A 9,392-nucleotide genomic window follows, 5' to 3' on the forward strand; every position below is an offset into this window, starting at 1 on the left:
ATCACGTGACCGTCCCTCTGCTCTTGTGGATCCCGGATTAGGAAGTGCCGGACACCGCTGGAGCCCTCCTTGACCACAATACAGACAGCGCCCTAGCTGTCTGCGTCGCTCCGCCACGTGGAAGTGTGTGACCCCCACCTCCATGGGTTCAGGCTCTGATCGAGTGTTCACTGAGGGAGGGAGAGAAGCGAGGAGAGTACTGACGCTCCTGAAGTAGGTTATCCAGACGGATGGCCATCACAAGAGGATCACAAGAGGTCCAAGGAGAGGTTCTCGACCTCTTCTGAATAGCGTATAAAGTGCAGGCTCGTTCCATCTGTCTGCTGGATACTGCAGGGCTCTACAGTGCAAGTATTTCACTTGCATTTGCCCCTAAATGTGCGAACCGGAAAATTATTTACGAGCACAGTGTGCGATTAAAGATTACAACCTACCGTAATCAATTTTTCCCCCGCTGCTAATTGTTTAAAACTACAAGTCCCATATTCCACAAGCGGCATGTGCCAACCACAGTAGAGTTTTCTGTGATGACGCAGTCCAGTCAGAGAGAGAAAGGTGAACAACACTGGAAAATAGTATCTGTATAGGCTATAAGTTAACGTGCAGACATCGTTAAAAATGAAGCCCATTCAATTTTATTTTAAGCGAAAAAGAGACGAGGAGAAAGAGGAATCCGGCGAGGGGGATTCGCAAGGTTCAACTAATGAAGCCTCTTCACAAGGTTTACCTGAGGCGGCTAACGTTGACATGGCGGCTAACGTTAGGGATGCTGAGAACAACATTAGCGACGCTACCGTGACACCCGCTGTCACTTCAACGTCCACTGTAGCCGGTGGAGGGAGAACATATAAATTCAATGCGAATTGGCTCAAAATATTCCCATGGCTAGAGTTCGAAAATACCGTCATGTTCTGCAAATGTTGTAGAGGGCAGAAACAGGCGGACAACTCGTCCTTCGTGTCAGGAAACCCACATCTGAAAAGAGATAGCGTAGCGAAACATAACATCTCGCGGCGGCATATCCAGCGCAGAGATCTGTACCTGTTGAGACAGGAGAAACCATCAGGCACGGTGTCAGAATCCTTGAGGAGGCAAGTGCTGCTGTCTGAGGAGGAGAAGAGGAGGCAGCTGAAAATAAAGATAAACATTGCATACTTCATTGCATCCTTCCTTGCGAATCATAAAATTTGGGCCGCTTATCAGACTCCACCACAAAAACGGAGTTGACATTAATCCCACATACGACAATGATGTAAGATGTACAGAGATGATCGGTCAAATTGCTGACGTAATGAGAGAGAGCCTGTCAGCGAAGCTGAAAGCCGCAAAGTGTATTGCCGTTCTAATAGACAAAGACACTGATATATCCAACACCGAATGCGAGATTGTCTACGTACGCTTGTTGGAGGATGGGAAGCCAGTCAATCTCCTGGTCGGACAACAGACCCTTGAGCACTCTCATGCCATTGGTAAGTTGTTCCTCTTTATAGGCTTTATTCTTGTGTAAAGTTGAATCATTATTCATAATGGAGAGAATTTAGTTTGTCAGAAGTACTTTTGTATAATATTTTTTTTGTGTTGTCATTCGAGGTGTTTTGGATGCCACCAAGGAAACATTTTGTGCTGTTTGCCCAGATGAGGATGAAGGGTCATGGATGAAGAAGTGCATCTCCTTCGGGGCAGATGGTGCCTCCATAAACATGGGCCACCGTGGGGTAAGGATTGCCCACCTGCAGAGAGAGGCAGGGGGACATATAATCCCAATCGACAGTATGCCACATAGGTTTGTAACCAATAAATTCTCTATGATTTAGTTTTATTTGCTAGCAGAGAATGTTAAACAATACTGTGTGTGTGTGTGTCTGTGTGCGAGCGCTAAGTGCTGGAATGATAAATACCACAGAATTATTGTTTTCTGTTGGCACAAGAGACAGGGGGGGAAGGAGACAGTGAATTGTTTGGAAGATTCTGTTCTGACTTTCACAGACTAGAGCTGGCAATACTGACCATCAAGAAGAAAGAGCCAAAGGCGTCTGTCGTGTACGATCTTCTGAATCTGATATGGAAGACTTATCACTTCAGCGGAAAATCCAAACGAGACCTCTATGTTCTCGGACAAGAGCTCGGTGTGGATATTTGAACACCGCCTAGCGTCAAGAGAACTCGCTGGATCCCCCATGTCCACAGAGCCCTCAAAGTGTTCCTACGGCATGGACAAGACAAGGACCTTGCCACTGACGAAGGCCAGTACTCCGTTGTTCTGCAGCACATGGAGCACCTGGCCATAGCATCAACAACAGTGGAAGTTCAAGGGCGGGCAAAGAAGGTCAGTTTTACACAGGAAATGTAATACCACACTAGTTTTAAAAAATAGGTTAAAGACTCAAATTAACTTTAAGAATCAAGTAATTGACAGGTGACCGTTTATTTACTCACTACTTAACAGGTAAAGCGGGAAATGGAGAATGCACTCTTTTGTGTATTCTGACATTTTCTTTCAGACATGTTTAAAGAGCTATCCTCACTTTGCCACACCCTGCAAAGAAATGACCTGATCCTCCCCCAAGCCACATCAGAGTTGAGGAAGACAGTGACCATACTGGACGCACTAACGCTTAGGGCAAAGGCAGGAGGCATGCTGGAGAAGATCCAGACCATGCTTGCTCAGCAGCAGGGTGATGAGAGGAGATTCCAGGTGTGTTAGGATGAGAGCTTGTTAGGATGCAAGAGAAATCGATGATTAAGACAGATTCTCAGTGTGAGAATCAATGTATTCGTTGCCCAATAGAACGATTTGAGGATAAGGAGGGAAATGCAGTGGAGAAGTCTTTACATTTTTTTTATGGGAGACAGACAAATGGCCAGACATTTCATAGTGTGTTGGTGTGTGTGTCTCTGTGTGTGTGTTATTTCTGTTAAAGGGAATAACACTGAAGGGGGATCTGAAAGGCTTCACGGACCTCACCAATCCCCAGCTGAAGCAGCACATTGAGGCGGCCATCAACATCGGCGTGGATGATTTCAAAGCCAGGTTTGGTGGTTTGCTGAAAGATGAGGGTGTCCAGATCCCAGTGGAGTCTTTCAGAGTGCTAAACCCTGACACATGGCCAGAAGACCAGGCCAGCCTTCTCACCTTTGGCGATGATGGTGTGGCAGACCTGATGAGGCATTTCAAGGAGCCTCTAGAGAGCTAAGAATGTATTTGACACTGCATTGCCATATGAGACAATGTTATATTTGCGTATTTGCAAACTCACTTGCGCTGTTCAATCCTGCAGATCGGGGTGCAACCTGGCTGCAATCCAGGATGATTGGCAGGGGCTGAAAATCCTGGTCAGCTTCAATTTCAAGGACAAGTCCTACAGTGGCTTGTGGGAGACCATGTTGACAAAGGACCCCTACAGGCACGATTACAAGGTAGACTAACAGTCCTGAGTGGTTATGTATGGTATCCTATGGTTGGTTTTGATAAGTTAATGGTAAGAGTTTAAATGAAATTTAAAGATATATTTTCCCAAGAACATACTGGAGTTGGTGCAGCTTATGCTGGTGCTGCCCATTTCAGCCGCCCAGTGTGAGCGAGGCTTCTCTGCGCAGAACTGGATTAAGAATTCGCCATGAAGCTGCTTTGGGGTCTCCACCACCGAAGACCTGATGAGGATCAGCCTGGAGGGGCCTTCTGTCGAGGAGTTCGATCCCACTCCTGCTGTGGACCGCTGGCTGACCTCTAAGCGTGCCAGACGGCCAACATACAAAAGAAGCTGGACAACTGATATACTTTGCGTCTTGTAGGCTTTGGTCAATGTGTGATTTTGGTGGTATGTGCTGTTCCACAGATATGTGTCCCTTAGTACACGCGCACACACTCACACATGCAGTATAAATATGTATGTAATAAATTGTTTGTTAATTAATAAATTCGGTTCCAGTTTTCACTGTGCTCCTACATTTCTTTGTGTGCTCATACATTTTTTCATTTAGGAGCACATGTACTCCTTGGGAAAAAAGTTAGCGTAGAGCCCTGTGCTGCTACTGTCCGGAAGGTAAGCGCGTACTCAGCGGCCGTCTGGTCCCCCTGCCGTAATTGGAGTAGGCGCTCACCCCCCTCTCTGCCCTACGGGTGATCAAAGATGCATTTGAACAGAGCCATGAACCCCTCATATGAATCTAGCTCCTCTCCCAGACAGCAGTGGCCCATTCCAACACCCGCCCAATCAGCAGAGAAATAACCGTGGGAAACTTGGACCTCTCGGTGGTGGGGGCTCCCATCTGGTGCGTGAAGTAGAGGGAGCACTAAAGTAGGAAGACACGGCATTTAGATGGGGTTCCGTAATATTTATCCGGGAGGCAACGAACCACTTCCATAGCCATCCCCAGTTGTGCCAGCTTGTCATGGTGATGACGAGCAGGGGATCGTCGACCATCTGGGAGATATTTTGTTTTCCTGCTGCCTCCATTGTTGGAGTCCGTATTCTGTAACGGAAAACAACAGCTGGAAAATGAGTAGGAAGCACAGTAGCATTTTAATAAGGCATCCAATAATGTTACAGCACAGTGTAGAATTTGCCATAACAAAATCTCATATAAAGCCGGTTCTAAGCACAACCTACACCGGCATATGCGAACTGTGCACCTAACTGTGAAGCTAGCTGTAGCGGAGCTTCGAGAAACTAGCGGGCCTGCTAGTGATAGTGGTGGAGCCAGCACCTCCACACGTGGCAGATGTATCCACTCAATCAAGTAGGCCTACTCCGCAACCCACAGCAACGCAGTGTTCTATGGACCAGTTTATGCCAAACGTCTATGTCTGCAGCAAAACAAGGCCAAATTGATATTGCATTGGCTGAAATGATTGCCACCGATTTCCAGCCATTTTCGATCGTAGAGGACAGAGATTTTAGAAATTATAGCAATAGTCTAAATCCAATGTACACAATTCCAAGCAGGAAAACACTTTCAAAATCACTTATTCCACAACTGTACGAGAGCTCACAGGCTTCAGTGCGGTAAAGAGTCCAAAAAGCTACTGCAGTTTGCCTTACCACTGACTGCTGGACATCAAGGGTAACCACTTCTTACATGTCGGTTACATGTCACTTTATTGAAGATTTTTTTTTATGTCTAGCTGTCTTCTGGACTGCTTTGAGTTCAGTGACAGACACACCTCAGAGAACTTGGCAGAGGAACTGTTGAGAGTGGCCAGAGAATGGCAAGTAGGTGGAAAAGTGGTCTGTTGTGTTAGTGACAATGCAGCTAACATAACCAAAGCCATGAAAATGTTAAAATGGACCCATCATCCATGTCTTGCCCACACAATCAACCTGATTATAAGAGATGCTCTGAAGGCGATGAAGCCCACTGTGGACAAAGTGAAAGCAGCTGTGGAATACTTCCACAGGAGCACAGTAGGTGCTGAAAAACTAAAGTCTACACAACGCCAGATGGGGATGCCTGAGCTGAGGCCTAAACAAAACTGCACTACAAGGTGGAATTCTAAATTTTATATGTTGAAGCGGTTTCTTGAGACAAAGGATGCCATCATCTCTACCCTGGCCATTGTCAATGCACCTGTTGATGCTCTGACCCAAGAGGAATGGGAGGTGGTGGAGGAGGTGTGCAGAGTCCTGGAACGCTTCGAGCAGGTCACTGTGGAGATCAGTGGAGAGAGGTACAGTAAGCAGTTATTACTACATCATTATTTAATCCAGTATTATATATGTATATGAGCAGTAGATGAGAATGTAGTATCAGTAGACAAAACATGAACCTGAACTAATAAGTTACTGTTCTCTCTTTTCAGCTATGTGACAGCCTTAAAAATGATACTCCTGTGTAAGGGTCTGCATCGAATCACAGACAGCCGCCAGAGAGAAGCAAACGTAACCACAGGACATGTGACAGAGTTGATGGACACTATGTTCATCAATGGACAGAAAGTTCCACAGAATGGAATATAATCACGTGCTATCAGAAACCGCTGCACTTGACCCCAGGTTTAAGAAGTTAGCCTTCAGTGATGCCAGAGCGATTGATGAGGTTCTTAAAATAATAACCTCAGCAGCAGGGAGGGACAGCCCCAGCAGTCAGCTGGCTCAGGCACCAGGGCAACAGGAAGAAGAGGGATCAGATGGAGCAGAAGCACCAGCAGTAGTGCCACAAACGTCTGCTGTTTGGATGCTGTTTGACGAGAGAGCAACTGGGGATGCAGTACGAAGGATTCCCTCAGCAGATGCCATAATGGAGGTCCGATCCTATATGGAGGAGCCCCTACTCTAAAGATCTGCAGATCCTCTGAGCTGGTGGAAGAACAAGGCCTCTGTCTACCCACGGCGTACTAAAGTCATAACAGGGAGACTCTGCATAGTGGCCACATCCGTTCCATCAATGAGGGTCTTCTCGAAAACGGGACAAATAATTACTGAGAGAAGAAACCGCATCAGCCCCTCGAAAGTGAGGCAGCTTGCATTTCTGAATGCAAATCTTTCATAAAAGCAAAATATGGTCAGCATTGCTGTATGCTGCTGGTTATAACATGGCAATAAAGAAGAGAGAGAAGAGGGACCAGTTTAATGTTTAAAGTGGGATGCCGCAGTTTTGCATCATTGTTTTTTATTTATCTTTGATATGGTGCAATATTCTATTATTATGTTGTTCAGATTGTATTCGTTTTGAATTGTTACATTTATATGCACTTTATATACATTTATATACATACGTTTATGTACATTAAAAAAGTTATACTTTAAATGCAAATGTGTAATAGCATCCTTCTTTTTTACATTTATTTCAATTTGTGGGATGTGGCAGTTTTGCAAATTGTTATTTATTTTTCTTTGATATGGTGCAATATTCTATTATGCTTTTCAGATTGCATTTGTTTTGAATTTTCTTCTTCGCTATGATCAGCTTGTCAAAAACTGACGGGTACAAACTTGAAACCACTAATCATGACAATGGGGTGACAACAGTTGTGATTGTCCATTCCATATTGTCCATTTTACTTTGACCTGTCCTGTTTTTAGGATATGTTGTTAACATAACAATGCATTTTTTTATTTGATTGGTCGCAATTTAGGTTAGGCTATTTGATCGAAGAAACCTGCATGATTTAAAAAGTATCCGTCTCATTACTGTCACACCCTGATCTGTTTCACCTGTCCTTGTGATTGTCTCCACCCCCTCCAGGTGTCACTTATTTTCCCCAATGTATTTATCCCTGTGTTTCCTGTCTCTCTGTGCAAGTTTGTCCTGTATGTTTGTCAAGTCAACCAGCGTGTTTTTTCCTGTACTCCTTTTTCCTCTTCTCTTTGCTAATCCTCTCGGTTTTGACCCTTGCCTGTTTTCTGGACTCCATTCCCACCTGCCCTGACCTCGAGCCTGCCTGCCCTTCGGTACCTACTGAACTCTGAACTGGTTTTGACCTTTTGCCTGTACACGACCATTCTCTTACCTATCCCTTTTTGGATTAATAAACATCTAAGACTCCTAACTATCTGCCCGCTGTGTCTGCATCTGGCTCTCGCCTTGTGCCCTTATACATTACATTGTCATACATTTTATCTCCAGCCTGTAGGCTACAGAAAAGGCCACATACTCTTTCTACCATATCCTCCATCTGCTACATGAATTACGTTAGATAATGTTTTTGACAGAACGTTGGTGGAGCGCCGCAGAGATGTGTTTCTCTGACAGCGCCCTGGAGAGGCGCCCCTGCCTTTTACAAAGTGGGCACTGCTTATCACCGGGCGGCATCAACACTCACCTAACTAAAAATCCCTTATGCCTCTGGTTGAGAGAAATTGAATTGTGAGGTTTTACATGTTGTTGGAGGTGCATGTTGGGTCAGTTTAGCTCAGGAAAGGCCGCCCTCGTCAATCTGCCGCCACAGGCGGCCGCCTAATCCTGCCTAATCAGCGGGCCTGACATGAATCTGACTCTCATATAATTTGTTTTGATAATCTGATATCAAAACCTAAAACTCAATCAGGCCTGCATTGCCAAACCAACTACAGCAAGTTGGGGTATACAGTACCTTCAGGCTATGGACAGCCTCTCCACATAGCTCACATACATGAGCTAGAGGATAACTAAAGAACACTGTTGAAACAGGTACATATATACAGATGACCATACCCCATGGAGCTCTATTCACCCAAATGTACATATCCCGGCTAAGTAGACATTTTAAACATTCCTGGCTCAATCTCAAAACAGGAACACTTAATAAAGGAATATACGCTTCATAATAGCTCTGTAGGTCAACAGGCTGAAAAATGTAGGCGTATTACTAATGAGCCGCGCACCAGCGCACGCTCCCATTACACATGAATGACATACATGGGACTACAAAGAAAGGTGAAATATATTTCTCATCGGTGTAGCGAGTGTCCATTTGCACCTGCACATCACATGGACTTGGAGGATTGCAAATGGGTAGACCTAAATTACCGCATTCAAATATGAAACTGAAATGGCCAAAATGTGACTTGACCAAACATTAAAGTGGCAAAATGTTTTCGGGCAAGCTGACCAAATTCACATTGAAATGTGTGTTATAGATCTGTAATTCTCATTTAACATCTAAAAATTGTTAGATCTCTTCTATGGGCAGTATTTCTATGCTCCCTGTTCTTTAATTTAGTTTTGGCTTATACTTTCGGTTTTGTACACCAGCTTCAAAGAGCTGAAAATAAAATATTTTTGGTTATGTAAAAGATATTTCAGAGCAATTTTGATTGTACAATGATTCTCTACACTATACCTGCTTGTTTTGTCACATAAACTAAATATAAAATATGAACGCTCCAAACCATTTATAAGGGGAAGTAAAAAATGTGTCTTCCAATGGTGAGAGTGGCGAGTCAGCTTCTTCACACAGTCCTTTACATATGCATGAGAGAAGATGGGCCTAGCAATGGCCACAGCTAGCAGGCAGAGAGACATTCTGTACTACAACTGTGAACCAGCGTTGCCAGATACTATTGACACTTTCCTGCCCAATGCACAAAAAAGTTACACTTTTGCCAGCCCAATGACAAAACAAATGCTTGTAAAACTTCCCAGTTGTTTGTAAAACCGCCCAATCTGGCGAAACTGCTGTAAACCCTGGAACCATGGAACACACCTTGAATGACAGACACAACAAGACACTCTCAGAAACAGCAAGCCTGCATGGGATTTCCAAAAGCAAGTGAACATATGCAAGTGAACGTATATCACCTATTCTATCCACAACATTCTATCTCTGTGAGAAATCCCTAACTGTAAGATTCATTCAGCTAGATTGGAGATGATTATTTGTAGTGTGGTTTGACACAGTGGGTTAGACAAATATAAAAGCTGTCCTACTTGCTCTCCTAGATTCCTGTGATGTCATTAGTGGCGTAGAGATT

This window comes from Salvelinus fontinalis, chromosome 1 (assembly GCF_029448725.1).
Source record: "Salvelinus fontinalis isolate EN_2023a chromosome 1, ASM2944872v1, whole genome shotgun sequence".
NCBI classification, from domain to species: Eukaryota; Metazoa; Chordata; class Actinopteri; order Salmoniformes; family Salmonidae; genus Salvelinus; species Salvelinus fontinalis.